This window comes from Helicoverpa zea, chromosome 7 (assembly GCF_022581195.2).
Source record: "Helicoverpa zea isolate HzStark_Cry1AcR chromosome 7, ilHelZeax1.1, whole genome shotgun sequence".
NCBI classification, from domain to species: Eukaryota; Metazoa; Arthropoda; class Insecta; order Lepidoptera; family Noctuidae; genus Helicoverpa; species Helicoverpa zea.
The window spans coordinates 3,941,966-3,956,126 of record NC_061458.1 but is presented as its reverse complement, the minus strand read 5'-3'; the positions used below and the strand labels follow the sequence as shown (position 1 = coordinate 3,956,126).

Here is a 14,161-nt window from a genome sequence, read left to right as displayed (position 1 = left end):
AATTGGGTACCAGAAATAGTTTTCATTTTCTTGACAAAAGTTTTTTAATATGAAATAGCGACAAATCAAGACTATGATGAGTAGTTTAAAATAAAAATGAAATTAATATTATCACCGTCCTTGATTATTAAATAGAACTCCTCGCTTAACAATTGGTTCCGAGAGCTAAATCTAAGCTGAATAGGAACAAAATATTAGTGGAAGAGTTGTTTTTTTTCGTTATTGATTTGCTTTTAGAGCAATGAATAATTGTATTTTTATAACCACTACCAGTAAGCGTAAGTAATAAATTATTTGTTGAGTCTTAATTCTTAAAAAAATCATGTAGTCATCCAAATATAAATCGAGCCATTGTTTTCGGTGGTACCTACATATGTCCATGAATTTTTGATCAATCGTCGAAGTTAGTGATTGTTTAAAAATGTAGTGATTATTCAATCACACATTGATTGATAGAACAAATTATCGACCAGTCTTATTTATAGTCAGTGATCAATTCTTTGAAATGGTTAGAAAATGCCTGTATTTACGTGATTTTGTTCTACGAACGTAGCGACTTTATCAGTTTCTACCAATCATAGCTGAGAACTCGGTTATCGTAGACATGCCACGATTATTCTAATATATGCCTCATGATATTAGAATAATATACATGTACGACTCAATTTTCTAGCTTTTCTTTTCCTTCTTTCCTTTCGTTATATACTTGCTAGATCTGTAAAGTAATTAAACTCTAAAATTCTTATATAAATCAGTAATACTTAGTTTAATGTATGTAGTAATATTCTACGAATCATTAACTACCGGAGACAGCCTATGGTCTCAAAATAGTAATATACAACCCTCAGCGAATTTTCATGGTCTCGTTCGCGGAAAATGGCTCCTGATAAGTACTGATTCGCACTTGTAACCGAATCTGAACATCGTTGAACAATGGTTACAGGTCGTCGAGATTTAGGCGGCTCTGTTTACGATGCTCAGCTGTTATCAGTCTTGAGGACTCGTGAGGAAATGCTCGCGTTAATTTTATTGTAGCACTTACTCTTTGAGTCTTTGTTGATAGAAGCGGTACGTATAAAATAATGATGTGGCATTTGATGGGAAAATAAAATGTAGATAGGGAACTTTGTTCAGCTGTAAATTGGCTACAGTAAAAAGCTTGATTATGTCCCTAATTCTACAACATATAAAAATATACATATTAGTGTTTTAAGTGTAAAGTAGATGTGCTAGCAGCGGCACTGGCGGGCGGCATCAAAAGTTTTTAAGTCCTTGAGATTTCCAACTTCTCAGGCTTCAAATAAGCTCACACTGGATTATATTTTCCTTTTAAATTTGAAATACAAACAAAAACAATATCTCATTCTATAGTAAAAACATGTAACTAAACATGTGTGTACTATTGAAACAAGATGATTTATTTTTGTTGAGAACAAGGTGGCGGAGTCACGCATTGAATCTAATTTTGTCACGATTTTGACAGACAACGCCGCGTGGACAGAGAAAGGTGAAACTATTCTGGCAACTCTTGTGTTTTGCACCTGGAGCTGAGAAGGGACATACGGTACTGGATAATCTTTCCTGATATAATGTGTAACATAATTATTTTTATAGGAGTATATGTATCTCCTAATTATTATTAAGAAATGCGTGAACCAAGAATAAAGTAATATGAAAAGGTTCTTATCGCTACAGAACAAAATGGTGGTCAGAAATTACTTATTTGTTTTCTTAACCAACTTCCCAAAAACAAGGAGGTTCTCAAATTGCATATTTTATTATTGTCTAGTTATTAATTATTGTTTGTATTAGTGGTTAGTTAACCACTGTAACATAGCCGATTACACTGCAGTACTGAAATTATTTCCCCTAGCTAGATGTCGTGTTACAATTCCGAGCGTGTTTCCATGATTAATGTTATTGTACCATTATCTCGTGAACCATTCCTCATCATTGTATTAACAAATTGTAGGAACTACTGCAAATGAACACTGTAATATCAATTAACCGTTTATGTCCTTATAGCCTGGTTCTAGACAAAGAAACCTACTTCGTTCATGTAGTCTCGTTTTCATTTTATGTATCGATAGGAGGTCAAAAGGTTTTAGCTTCATATATTGGCTTGGGCCCAACAATTTTATCTTCATAACACTATTTCATACAAGGCCTACATTGAGATTTATTTTCTACAGGCTTTCTTTTGTCTTTGCTTGGTCTATTTTTCAACTGGCCAGTAGGAAAACTCCGTAACTAAAGGCTTCAATGGGTACTATCCATTCTATTGAATGTCATATTCACGTTGGCTGTTTATTTGGTGTATCAGCGGGATTTAGCGTTTCGAAGATTAAGGCTAAATCTTCACACTTTTCACACTAAAAAAGAAATATCAAACTCATTGTGGCTCTTTTTACCATCAAACCATTACTCCAAAATCTATTTGTTTACTCTGGTTCCTAGCAAATACAATAACCGTCTTTTGTGAGACAAACAGGATCGCAGGTTCCGATGTAGAGGCCGATAATGTACAGAACAAATTGGGTGTTTGTAAGATAATTTCCCTCTTCCCTCGAGAGGGTTTCCTTATCCAATAAATGTCTGGCTACGTGCCGGAGCTCCGGCGATTTTAAAACGTGACGCCGCGCCGTCCAATCCTCTTCCAAGACGAATTGCTTCGAAGGTTTTGCTGAATGCACCTATACATAGCTGTACATTTTAAAGTACTAGATACCAGCACGCATTTGAATAAAATTACAGTAGATAGGGGTCCATTTCATTTTTGGGCGCGCATATCATGGTCATAAATTCTGATTGAACTCTGCATGTGATTTCAGATTAACATCAAATCTGTCAGTTTGTGGTTTGGATTTTGTATTTTAAATGAATTGTGGGTCTTTATTTATTGTGTTATATACTTATGTTTATTTTGTGTTTTTTCAAAGCTTACCTAATTTTACCCTATACAATAAGTACTTAATGCTTTCAATTTTCATTTGACTTTGGTAAAAGCTGAAAACCGTCTCCTTGTCCAAATAATGTCACTATTACCAAATTGATACTTGTCGATAGATGATTTAATCAACATAAAATTTGATGTAGTGGCTCGTTGTAATCTGTACGAGTGTCACACGCGGTTCAAAGCGTCCATTAACTAATTTACGAGGTCGTTCATCAAACTGATTCAGGGTTTAACGGCGCCAAACTGAGGTGCTATTTCTGTGAAACGAAACAACGATGACCATGGACTGCCATTCCTATCATTATATTTACCATAGAGCTCGTCAATATTTTTATGGGGTCAATTAATGGATTCTATGTCTCAGAAAAGTTTTCAAACGTCCTAGACCTCATTATTAAAGTTGTTGACAGACTTGCCTTTTGTTACGCCATGAATTATTACAGTCTAGAAAATACGATGTTTTTGCGAAAGTCCTGGCGCCGTGACGTCACTGGTAGTTCCAAAAGCTAGGCACCCTCAATCGAGGAATGGTTTTGGGCGTGTTCCAGAAAACTTCTCCTATTTATGTAACCCTAGGATTGGGTGTTTACAATTAACACGTCAGATAATAATAAATAATAGTTTAAAAAAAAACTAAAAAACACGCTTTTTATAGAAAAACGAACTAAAAATTAGAAAATAAATTTTAATGGATTTAAATTAAGAAAACAGTGTTAAAAATTTCAATGAATATAAATTAATAATAGTGTGAATACAAAAAAAAATATTTAAAAAAGCGTGGGGTGCATGGTGTCAATAGTTCTAAATATTTTATTGACAGATATGAGTACAGTGATTTTCATTTCGATAATATCTTAAAAGCACCCCACGCTTTTTTAAAATATTTTTTTTGTATTCATACTATTATTAATTTATATTCATTGAAATTTTTAACACTGTTTTCTTAATTTAAATCCATTAAAATTTATTTTCTAATTTTTAGTTCGTTTTTCTATAAAAAGCGTGTTTTTTAGTTTTTTTTTAAACTATTATTTATTTTCTACTTTTTAGTTTGTTTCAAAACTATTATTTGTTTTGTAGAATTAAAATTCTCTTTAGTATACAAAAAATTGTCAATATTAGAGAAAACGGCTAAAGATAATTATTGGAAATAAAAATTTACATCGAGTCCTGCCTTATCGACTGTAGAGAAAAATTCTAGAAAATTTTAATTAATTTTCTTACCTTATCGACTATAGATGAAAATTATATAGGTAAATTAACAAAAATCATATTTTGCAAATTGAAAAGCCTAGAAGTCGGTGTCTAATGGATGTTACTAAGTTAATTTTGCCACCGACTTCTAGGCCGGTGCACCTAAAATTAGTTTTTTTTTTGCTTTTTAGTGTTTTGGGAAGTCGGTTTAATTTTTTTGTAAAAAGGTTATTTATTCAAAGCTTTTCAGTGATACGAATAGTTGTCACTATCCATACATGTGGGAAGTTCTCATCAATACAAAGAATATAAGTCCAAACGAGGTATTTTACATGTTCAGTTGTCGAGTTCCCTCGACTTTCTCTGGTCTCCATCATCAGGTCAGCTCCAAATCTTCACTGTTGCATAGGTCTTGTCAATACGAATAATCTAAGCCCAAACACGAGGTAGTTTACATATTCAGTTGTCGAGTTCCCTCGACTTTCTCTGGTTTCCATCATCAGGTCAGCTCCAAACCTTCACTGTTGCATAGGTCTTGTCAATACGAATAATCTAAGCCCAAACACGAGGTAGTTTACATATTCAGTTGTCGAGTTCCCTCGACCCTCTCTGGTCTCCATCATCAGGTCAGCTCCAAATCTTCACAGTTGAATAGTGCTTTTAGGCGTACACCTGAGTGTCAAGTTTTTACCCTATGTATGCCTACAACTTTTGAAGGTTGCCCTCGATTTCTCAGGGTTTCCATCATCAGATCCTAACCTGATGACTATGGGACCAACTGCCAGCTATTCCGAGTCGAACAAAAAAAGAATCACGTAAATCGGTCTATAAACCTCGGAGTAATCGATGTGTATGTGTAACCTCCTCCTTTTTGGGAAGTCGGTTAAAAATGGAATAATTTTATCAAATTAGTGTATTGTCATCGGTCCTCAATAAATCTACAAAGTTTGAACGAAATCTGGCCATTTAAAGTGGGTCAAAATCGCGCCCAAAGAAGTCGGTTACAAACATACAAACATACAGGTGAAGCTAATAAAAAGCGTGTAAAAAAAAAGAAAATCCTCGTGTAATAAATAAGGCTTCTTTTATCAGTTTCCTGTTCGTAATCACACCCTAACCGGAATATAAATTAATTTGCGCCCAACCCTTTAGCAGAAATTAAACAAATAAATTAACACGAATTCGTTCCCACCCCTATTTCGTTTGAAAAGGTATTGTGTGCGCGTAAAACACGTCGGTCACCGGTGATTGTAATTTGATTTATTAATTATTTTATTTTTGTACCTGAGGGTCAGTAAATGAATATTTTGTTCAGGCGTGATTCGAATCCTAAAGAAATGTAAGCTAAGCTGTACAAAGGAAAGTAACTTTAGCTTGTTACGTCAGAGTCGCTGAGTAGAAAGAAAGAAATAAATTCGTAATTATAAGTTAGTTTGTATATGAATTGCATGTTGTAGTATGTAATTATAGTAAGTAGGTGTAGCTAGTACAACAGTGACTAATGTAATCAAAGAGGTGCAATGAAAACATGATAAAGGAAGTCATGCGCGCCAACTATCCGGAATCTTAATCATAAATAGAATAGTAGATACATAGTAAGATAGATAAATGCATGTAATTAATTAATTTATGCAAAACCAATTAACAAAATGTTATATGTCGTAAAAGTGTTTCAACTCCAGACCTATATATTTGACCTAGTTGAAGACCTACGTCATAGGTTTGGCTGTATCCCAAATATGGAAATAAAAATCGACGTAGAAAGTGTAAGCGGCTGTGGAGTGACAGCCAAACTGTCGGGACGACATTAGCCGTTACACAAGACAGACAAAACATTTTTATGGCAGATTTTCTTTGGAAGCTAAGAAAAGTAGACGGTATATTTTGTCAGTTCTTTTGACATTAGAAGCAATATGGAGAATAAATTAGCTTGCAGCTATGTTTATAAAAAGTTTACCTCTAGGTACACACATAGCTACTTATAACAATTTTCCTTTTTTTAACTACATAAATTAACAACTTTACAGTTTTATGTTTGAATGAGATATTTGTTAATTATACCTTTTCAAATCTCTAATTCTTCTGAATTTAATATAAAGCAAGCGTAAACTATACACTTTTAAAGGTTCCATCTACTGCTTAGATTTGTGAAAGTTTTACTGAAAGTTGGTAAATCTTCCCGCATATTTGCGGGGTTGCCGTCGCTCCTCAATACTTGTATGTCGAGTTACGGCTTCATTAAACTTAGAGCTACTTTGCTATAATTTAATTCAAAGGTAATAAAAAAAGAAATACCTTCGCCGCTCCCACCGCAGTATCGATTCCCACCAGCAGACCACCGCCAGGGCGCCACCACTCGCCGTCGAGCAAAGAAAAACAAAGCAAGTGAACACAACACTCAGAACGTCCACACTATTATAAAAGCGGCCGGCGAAAACCGCAACAGTTCACTTTTCGCCACAGTCAACTTGACGGGAAAAACTTTAACAACTTAAAAATAAGCAGAAGCGACGATCCGACCGCGACCAGGACTATCCAATTAGATAGGAAGAGTTTTAGCGAGTCAAACGGCGCGCACCGCGGAAAAGTTTTATATGATTTTACGTTTCTCCATCCCGTAGGCGCGGGCCGTGCGGCCGAAAGTTTTCAGCGTAGCGTCGGGAGCCGAGTGTGCTTTTGTTACGCAACTCACTGCGGCGCCGCGCCGCCAGGGGGAGCGCGCGCTCAGTGGCGCAGTGGCGGGCATGCGCACTGCCGCCGCCCCACCACACACTCCTCGTAAATCTTTTCTCGCTCCTCACCACTTGCCCTGCTGCTCCTTTCAACTGATATGAGTGACTGCCCTAATTACTAAGCAAAGACTCCATGCTCGCCAGCGACTGCCTTAAACAAACTTGCAGCTATAAACTGCTCTGGGGATTCGCTGAGCAATCAAACAGAATTCATCAACCTTCTCCATACATCCTGACCCACTTTGTGACTTAGTGTCAGAGGAAAGTCAATAACAAAACAGAGGTCATGGTGCCAAGAATCGCGTGAAGCCACGATAATGGCAGGACGGAACGCGAGCGCTATCTGCGATCTCAAGTGAGGCAGGTAATGTAGCTAACCAAATACTGCGAATAAGGTTTGAGTGCCGTTAAAAATAAATAGCTACACTCGTTTAAATTGTAGGCACGGCATTGCTATAAAAAGCCTCGCTATAGTCGCTATTTTAATCTGACAGTGTTACGCAACTCCTTCGGCTGTCACTTACCTACGAAAGCTCATAGAATATTCACAATTTCACTAGACAGGGGAAGAACGCCTAAATAAGGAAAAGGTATCGCGTGATAGACACCCGACTAGCTAGAAAATACCTGGAAACTACTTCACACGTCGACAAACCCTACCCAAAATAGTTCGATTTTAGACCTCACCTTTTACTTGTGCAGGGACGAATTTTACGGTGTGTCGTATGAGACATGGGGCACTGCTGATCTGATAACACCTATAACTATTAAAAGTCAATTGTAAGATAGTCAATAAAACAAATAACGACGGTATGTGGATGTACCTAGACATGAATGAGGCTGTACCTAGACAAAGAAATAATGTCTCAACCCGATATTACCTACACTCGCATACTGTGAATATTATCTATATACGTATAATACCTACCTACCCAGGTACCGATTTCATGACGTCATGTTTAAATAAATTCAGTGCAGCCTAAATCTATACCGAATTATCCATTCATCATTAGAACCCTAACGTAAGTAAATTACCTAGTCCTTTTCAGGCAACGCAATTGCAACTTCTCTGAGTACCTATCATAATTAGGTACACGAAACACGAAGAAATGACAAACATTCAAATTCAGATAAAAAGATGAAAACGCCATTAAGACATTATTAATTCCTCTGCGTCTGGCAGCATACTCATTTCCTAGAAACTATTCCATATTCCACTTAACTTCCTTACAAACTTGAAGCTTGAAGTCAATCCCCATCTTCTTAGAAGCCGTGCTGTGCATACCTACAATATTGTCGCTGCAGTGATTATGAGCTGTGTGCAACTGTGCACACCTGTGGCGTAACGACCCATTATTATTAGGTGCCGCTTAGACTGGCAGGTTACATGTCAGGTCGATTCGACTGTCGGACATTTGTTTATGATGATTGACGAAGAACAATCAGAAACGGATTTATGACGACGTTTGACTGCTATTTTGTTCGAAGTCGCAAATTAGGAAGTAGGCACGTAGAGCAAAGCTATCTTTTGAAAAATAAACAGTTAAAAGAAGAATAAGAAAATGCCTGTGTCACGTTTTCTTTATGCCAACCTTTTTGTTTTTTTAATTTATGTTACAGCCAATGCCAAATGTGTTTTAACTTTAGACGCTTTACGTGAGGCCTCGTATGATGTCCTATGTGCGTTCACTACAAGCTATTTTGTTTCAGAAGTTCACAAGTAATAAGTGAGCAATAGTGAGCATGTAACAACACATCACATTTCCTTTTAGAATACTTATGTTATGTTGCAGAAAGATGCTATGTTCTTTACTTAAAATTTTCTTTATAATTCGTGTATATCTCATAGACTAGAAGACGTAGGTAACCGTTTAATAAATCCTTTGACTCAAACATATGTACTACATAAGTAGAATTATCCAAATTAGACACTAGATGAACGATAGAAACGCCATTCCAACGTGAGCCTTACATAAAACAATTAACAGGCCACATCTGGAGTGGCAGTGCTCCTTGTTATAATTACCAAGAATTTCCGCCTAACATCCAGACGCCACTGATAAGTACAATAACGCTTACACATTATTGTTGTCTGAAAGTGAAGTTATGTAATTGTCTCGATATTCCTTAGCTAATAGGTAAGTTCATAAGGTAAGGTAATTGTTATTGTATGAAGGTTACCTAGGTATATCGGATGAATGCAATGTTTATATCTACCAACAATACTTAACATCAAGGAAGAGCTCTATTTCCTAACGTATTTACATTTTCTCCTTTAGAATGATAGAAATAATCAAAATCACCTTATTAGGTATGTACCTACCTATCTGACACAGGGTTAATTCAAAGATTATATCTTCGATCTGAAGCTACGGAGGTTTAATCAATCAGGCTCAATTAACCTTTTTGACCTCTTATCAGGTGGTAAACTGGTAGCTCAATCGAAACTAATCGAAAGGCTTATATTTTATTAACTTCTACTAAATTATAATCGATTCGAACCATCAGTCGATTTTATCAGAGGGGTCAGGGTTGGAGGTGCCAGCGAGCAACATTGAAATCCCTGCTTATAGGATAGATAAAAATAGAGTCTAGTAAATAGGTAAACACCATAAATCGATTCGGAATCGAATAAAACAACGATGTCATAAAGATCGATGTGACAGTGTATTTAACTTTCAACAGATTTCCTTGATAAGGTTCCTATCTAAGGTCTAGAATAACTTAAATAAGTAGGTCTCAATTACCATAATATAAATTAATGAAAACTAGCTCCAAAAGTTTCGGGTTGGATTCCCATCAGGGGCGGGTAGGTATAGCATATATGCTAGCACTTAACAAAACGTTGTATTCATCTACGTGGAGTAGGTACCTGTGTATTAAAAGAGTACACCTGAGGGTGTAAGTACATCTGCGGGTTGTTCGAAAGAGATACCGCGGCCCTGGTACATAAAAGGCCTATGACGGAACACGACGGTTTTTAGTCAGTAAGAGTCTGACACTCCCTCACCGCTGCTAACCCACAGCGGGAGGGGTCATTTGATGATTTTTAACGTCGGAAAAAAAAAAAGAAGAGGTGTAAGTACATAAAGCAGTAAGTATATAAGGATGTGCATAGGTAACTTCATAGTGGTTTCTTAAGGGAGTAGGTACCTACATCGGGTTGCACAATGTACCCTCAAGGGGTGAGTACCTACGTTATAGATAGGTATGCTGATTCCCGCAGGTCAAGATTTATGTATTTTAAAATTCATAGATGTTCCGCCCGCTGTAGTAGGTATGGAAATTGATTTAGGCTTTCGCGCTAAAACGGCTAAGCCGATACAGATGAAATAATATACGGAGTTGGTATCCTGGAAACGGAGCTAGGACACTTTTTCTACGCAAACGAATTTTCAGGCGAAAAGTACTAATAACAAAAACAGAACAACTAGTTGCATTCAATAAGTTGACTGATTGGTATCCATAGCAGCCATTTTTTATTCCATGCCATAGGTCAATGAATGGTCAGTAAACTATGCAACAGCTCTAATACGGCACGCCGTCGGTGCTGAAATATGTATCGATATCGAGCGCAGCTCTAGGAATTACCTAGGTACCTACTGATATATCGCGTTAATCGCTGGATACTAATATAGCGTGGCAGAAATAAACCTTTAATTATAGCTAAACGGTTTCATTACAGCTTTAGCTACGAAGGCAAATAACTTCCACCTAGGTGCCTGGGTGCTTACCTAGGTAGATACCTACTAGAACTAGGTACCTAGGTTCTGTACTGGTGGGAAAATTGTTCATCATCACTTCGTTTCGTCCTTGGCGGTGCTGGTAGGTAGGTAAACAATTTTGACTTTGACTTTGTATTTACTTGCTAAGCGCATTAAGGAAATGGCCTAGTAGACTAGGTTATGGCTTATCACTTCATAATTTAATTGATCCAGCATATCTAATTTTAGTTACCTAAATACCCAGTCGTATTACTTAAAAGTCGTGGTGGCCTAGTGGGTAAAGAACCAACCTCTCGAGTATGAGGGTGTGGGTTAGATTCCAGGTCAGGCAAGTACCAATGCATCTTTTCTAAGTTTGTATGTACTTTCTAAGTATATCTTAGACACCAATGGCTGATAAAAAGGTGAAGGAAAACATCTTGAGGAAACCTGGACTATAGTCTGAAATTACCAACCCGCATTGAGCAAGCGTGGTGATTAATGCTCAATACTTCTCCGTGTGAGAGGAGGCCGCAGCCCAGCAGTGGGACGATAAAAAGGCTGTAGGTAACAGTAACAGTAGGTAAATACCCAGACCTACCTACCTTCTATCTACCGCTGCCACTAGGTCTAAATAGTGCCAAAAAGTTACAAAGCCTCTTTGTATTGCGCAATCGGGTAAAAGAGGCTCTTCGCAGGTTCAGCACACAAGGGGGTTCGGCTTGGCCCTAGTTATTGCTCGACCATAGCATAGAAATCCGTTGTCCAGCGACCAGGCCAATCAGTGTCGTGTATTGTAACTGTTATTACCAGCTCAATTAGCTCGCCAGTAACGGGTTAATGCCGACGTTATATTGATGGAGTGGTTCTTAACCGGTGGTCCCTGGAGGCATTCCAAGTGGTCCGCGAAGCTATGCTTCGCGACGTTGCTATTCATCTTACTTGACCAACAGAAAAAAATTAAGGTTTGAAATGTAGCCCTTTTACGTAATTTTGGTTCTGGGTCTTAAAAAATAATTTAAATATCCCGCTCGCTTCGCTCGCGTATTCAGCAACTGTATGCCCGTTTGTATGCCTCGTTTTTGCATTTGTCAACAAACAAAAAGTTAAGTACGTTCGGGATACATTTTACGTCCGTACGAGTCCGAAAAAAGTTTCGCGCTCGCTTCGCTCGCGCATTTCTTAGTGCTGTACCAAACATTCTGAAGTTACTAAAAAGAAAGCAGTCACAACAATCTCATTAAAATAAAATCTGTAGCTTTTAGTTTTTTGCTAAATAATAAAGAAATGAGTGCTAATTATAAAGTGTGCTTGTATCCTTCATCAAAGAACCCTCAATTTAGACAAATCAATGGGGTGGTCCCCGGCAAGCCAAACTTTTGGTAAAGTGGTCCCTCATGACAAAAAGGTTAAGAACCACTGACCTAAACGATGTGGGTTATTCCCGCTCGGTAACACCCTTTCGTCAACACTGTTGACGGTCGGGAAAAAAAAGTTTCGTTCGTTCGCAGTGTCCATGAATGCTGGTTTTTAGGGTTCCGTAGCCAAAATGGCAAAAACGGAACCCTTATAGTTTCGTCATGTCCGTCTGTCCGTCTGTCCGTCTGTCCGTCTGTCACAGCCGATTTACTCGGAAACTATAAGTACTACAGTGATGAAATTTGATGGGAATATGTGTTGTATGAACCGCTACAAAAATATGACACTAAATAGTAAAAAAAAGAATTGGGGGTGGGGCCCCCCATACATGTAACTGAGGGATGAAATTTTTTTTTTCGATGTACATACCCGTGTGGGGTATCAATGGAAAGGTCTTTTAAAATGATATAAAGTTTTCTAAAAAACATTTTTCTTAAAGTGAACGGTTTTTGAGATATCAGCTCTCAAAGTCGTAAAAAGTATGTCCCCCCCCCTCTATTTTTATAACTACGGGGTATAAAATTCTAAAAAAAATAGAGGTGATGCATGCTAATTAACTCTTTCAACGATTTTTGGTTTGATCAAAGTATCTCTTATAGTTTTTGAGATAGGTTGATTTAACTGTAATTTACGGAACCCTTCGTGCACGAGTCCGACTCGCACTTGGCCGGTTTTTTATTTTTAAAATATGGAAATAAAATGTCATGGATTTTTAAAATGTTTTAATGGGTTATGTTGGATCTTTTAAAACACAATTAACTAAAAAATAAAAGTGGCCTTATCATGTGCATAATAACCATTTTACACTATAAAATAATAAGTAGCGTTCGTCAACACTATGAACGAACGGAATTTTTTTTCCCGATCGTCAACAGTGTTGATGAAAGGGTGTTACCGAGCGGGAATAACCAACGATGTAAGTCGGCTTTTGTGGAGTTAAGCTACCTGGAACTTGTGCCAAACGATAGGTCTAACATAACGTGGGTGGGTATGTAGGCACCTACCTATTTAAGTAAGCTGTATTGGAAAACACGTATGGCGTATTGGTCCCGGGTTCGACTCGTGTGCTGTAGGTACATTTTGTAATCAAACACAATTATTAATTTCTGACACTTAAGTACGCGAATATTAGACATTTATATACCTACCTACTTTTACGGATTTTATCACGGTTATATCCATTTTATTTATTCCCGACGTTTCGGATCCTTTACAGCATTTATGGTCACGGGCAGACTAATATGTTAGTCGTCTTTTATAGTTACAAACAGCTACCACACATTTTTTTATTATTGTCAATCTGATTCACGCAGAACGAGCTCGCTGTATCCTTAGGTTGAGCAGTTTTCGGCTTGGATTTAATAGCTTCTTGATGATGATTGTAAGAATTGATGAATATACCTAGACGACCAAAACCTTAGGCGTCGTCCTAATTGGCAGCGATCGCGCGATGGCGCGATGCGTTTTTCATCTCACGATCTCACTTGCGAGGTTCCGAGGTTCAAATAGGACACTCTGATGAAATCTGTATGTTTGAACTCATCGCATGACGAGAACGCATCGTGTCATCGTACAATCGCTGTCAATTAGGACGACGTCTTAGATGAAAAACGCATCGCGCCATCGCGCGATCGCTGCCAATTAGGACGACGCCTTAGTCTGCCCGTGACTACTCCAGCCTAGCCGCAGCGCAGAATTACGAAAAACTAATGAGTAGGTATATTTAGCCTTAGAGAGGATTTTAGATCTTGATGATTTATCTTGTTTTAAGATACCTATGTAGGCACTTCACCGACTTAATTGTGTCCCTGGAAGCCTGGTCTTGGAAACAAAGATAGTTGGTGCATGAAGATCGAGGTCCAAATTACTGTAATTGGGAGGGCAAACGCATGCTACTGAAGACTTTCCTCTTGTATTCAGCGTTTATCCTTCTTTAAAGTGATCAACCAAGTTAACTGAGGTGATCTTAATCTGGCTGATGTAGGACATAATTTGTGTCCTAGGTACCCACTTTATACTGCAAGGCCAGAAATTACTGAATAGGTACATTGCACTGCGCAGTTTTGTCTTCATTCTGCAGGCAGTAAGAGTTCAAGAGAACTGGAAGCCACGAATAGACACTTTAAGGATGTATTAAAGAAATTAAAGATATTTAC

At 37.6% G+C, this 14,161-nt stretch overlaps 1 protein-coding gene across 43 annotated transcripts in view; it reads right to left on the bottom strand.

Annotated features, from left to right (window-relative positions):
- LOC124631596 (glutamate-gated chloride channel) overlaps positions 1-6,863 on the bottom strand; it is a 94,213-nt gene extending 87,350 nt beyond the window's left edge. For 15 of the 43 annotated variants that reach the window (XM_047166056.1, XM_047166058.1, XM_047166057.1 and 12 more), the window contains exon 1: positions 6,446-6,855. The gene's annotated coding sequence lies outside the window, so the exon portion shown is untranslated. Of the gene's footprint in view, positions 1-6,445 lie in introns of all 43 variants that reach the window. The other 28 variants (XM_047166045.1, XM_047166044.1, XM_047166048.1 and 25 more) reach the window with 9 other exon arrangements.
- Between the last annotated feature and the right edge of the window lie 7,298 nt (positions 6,864-14,161).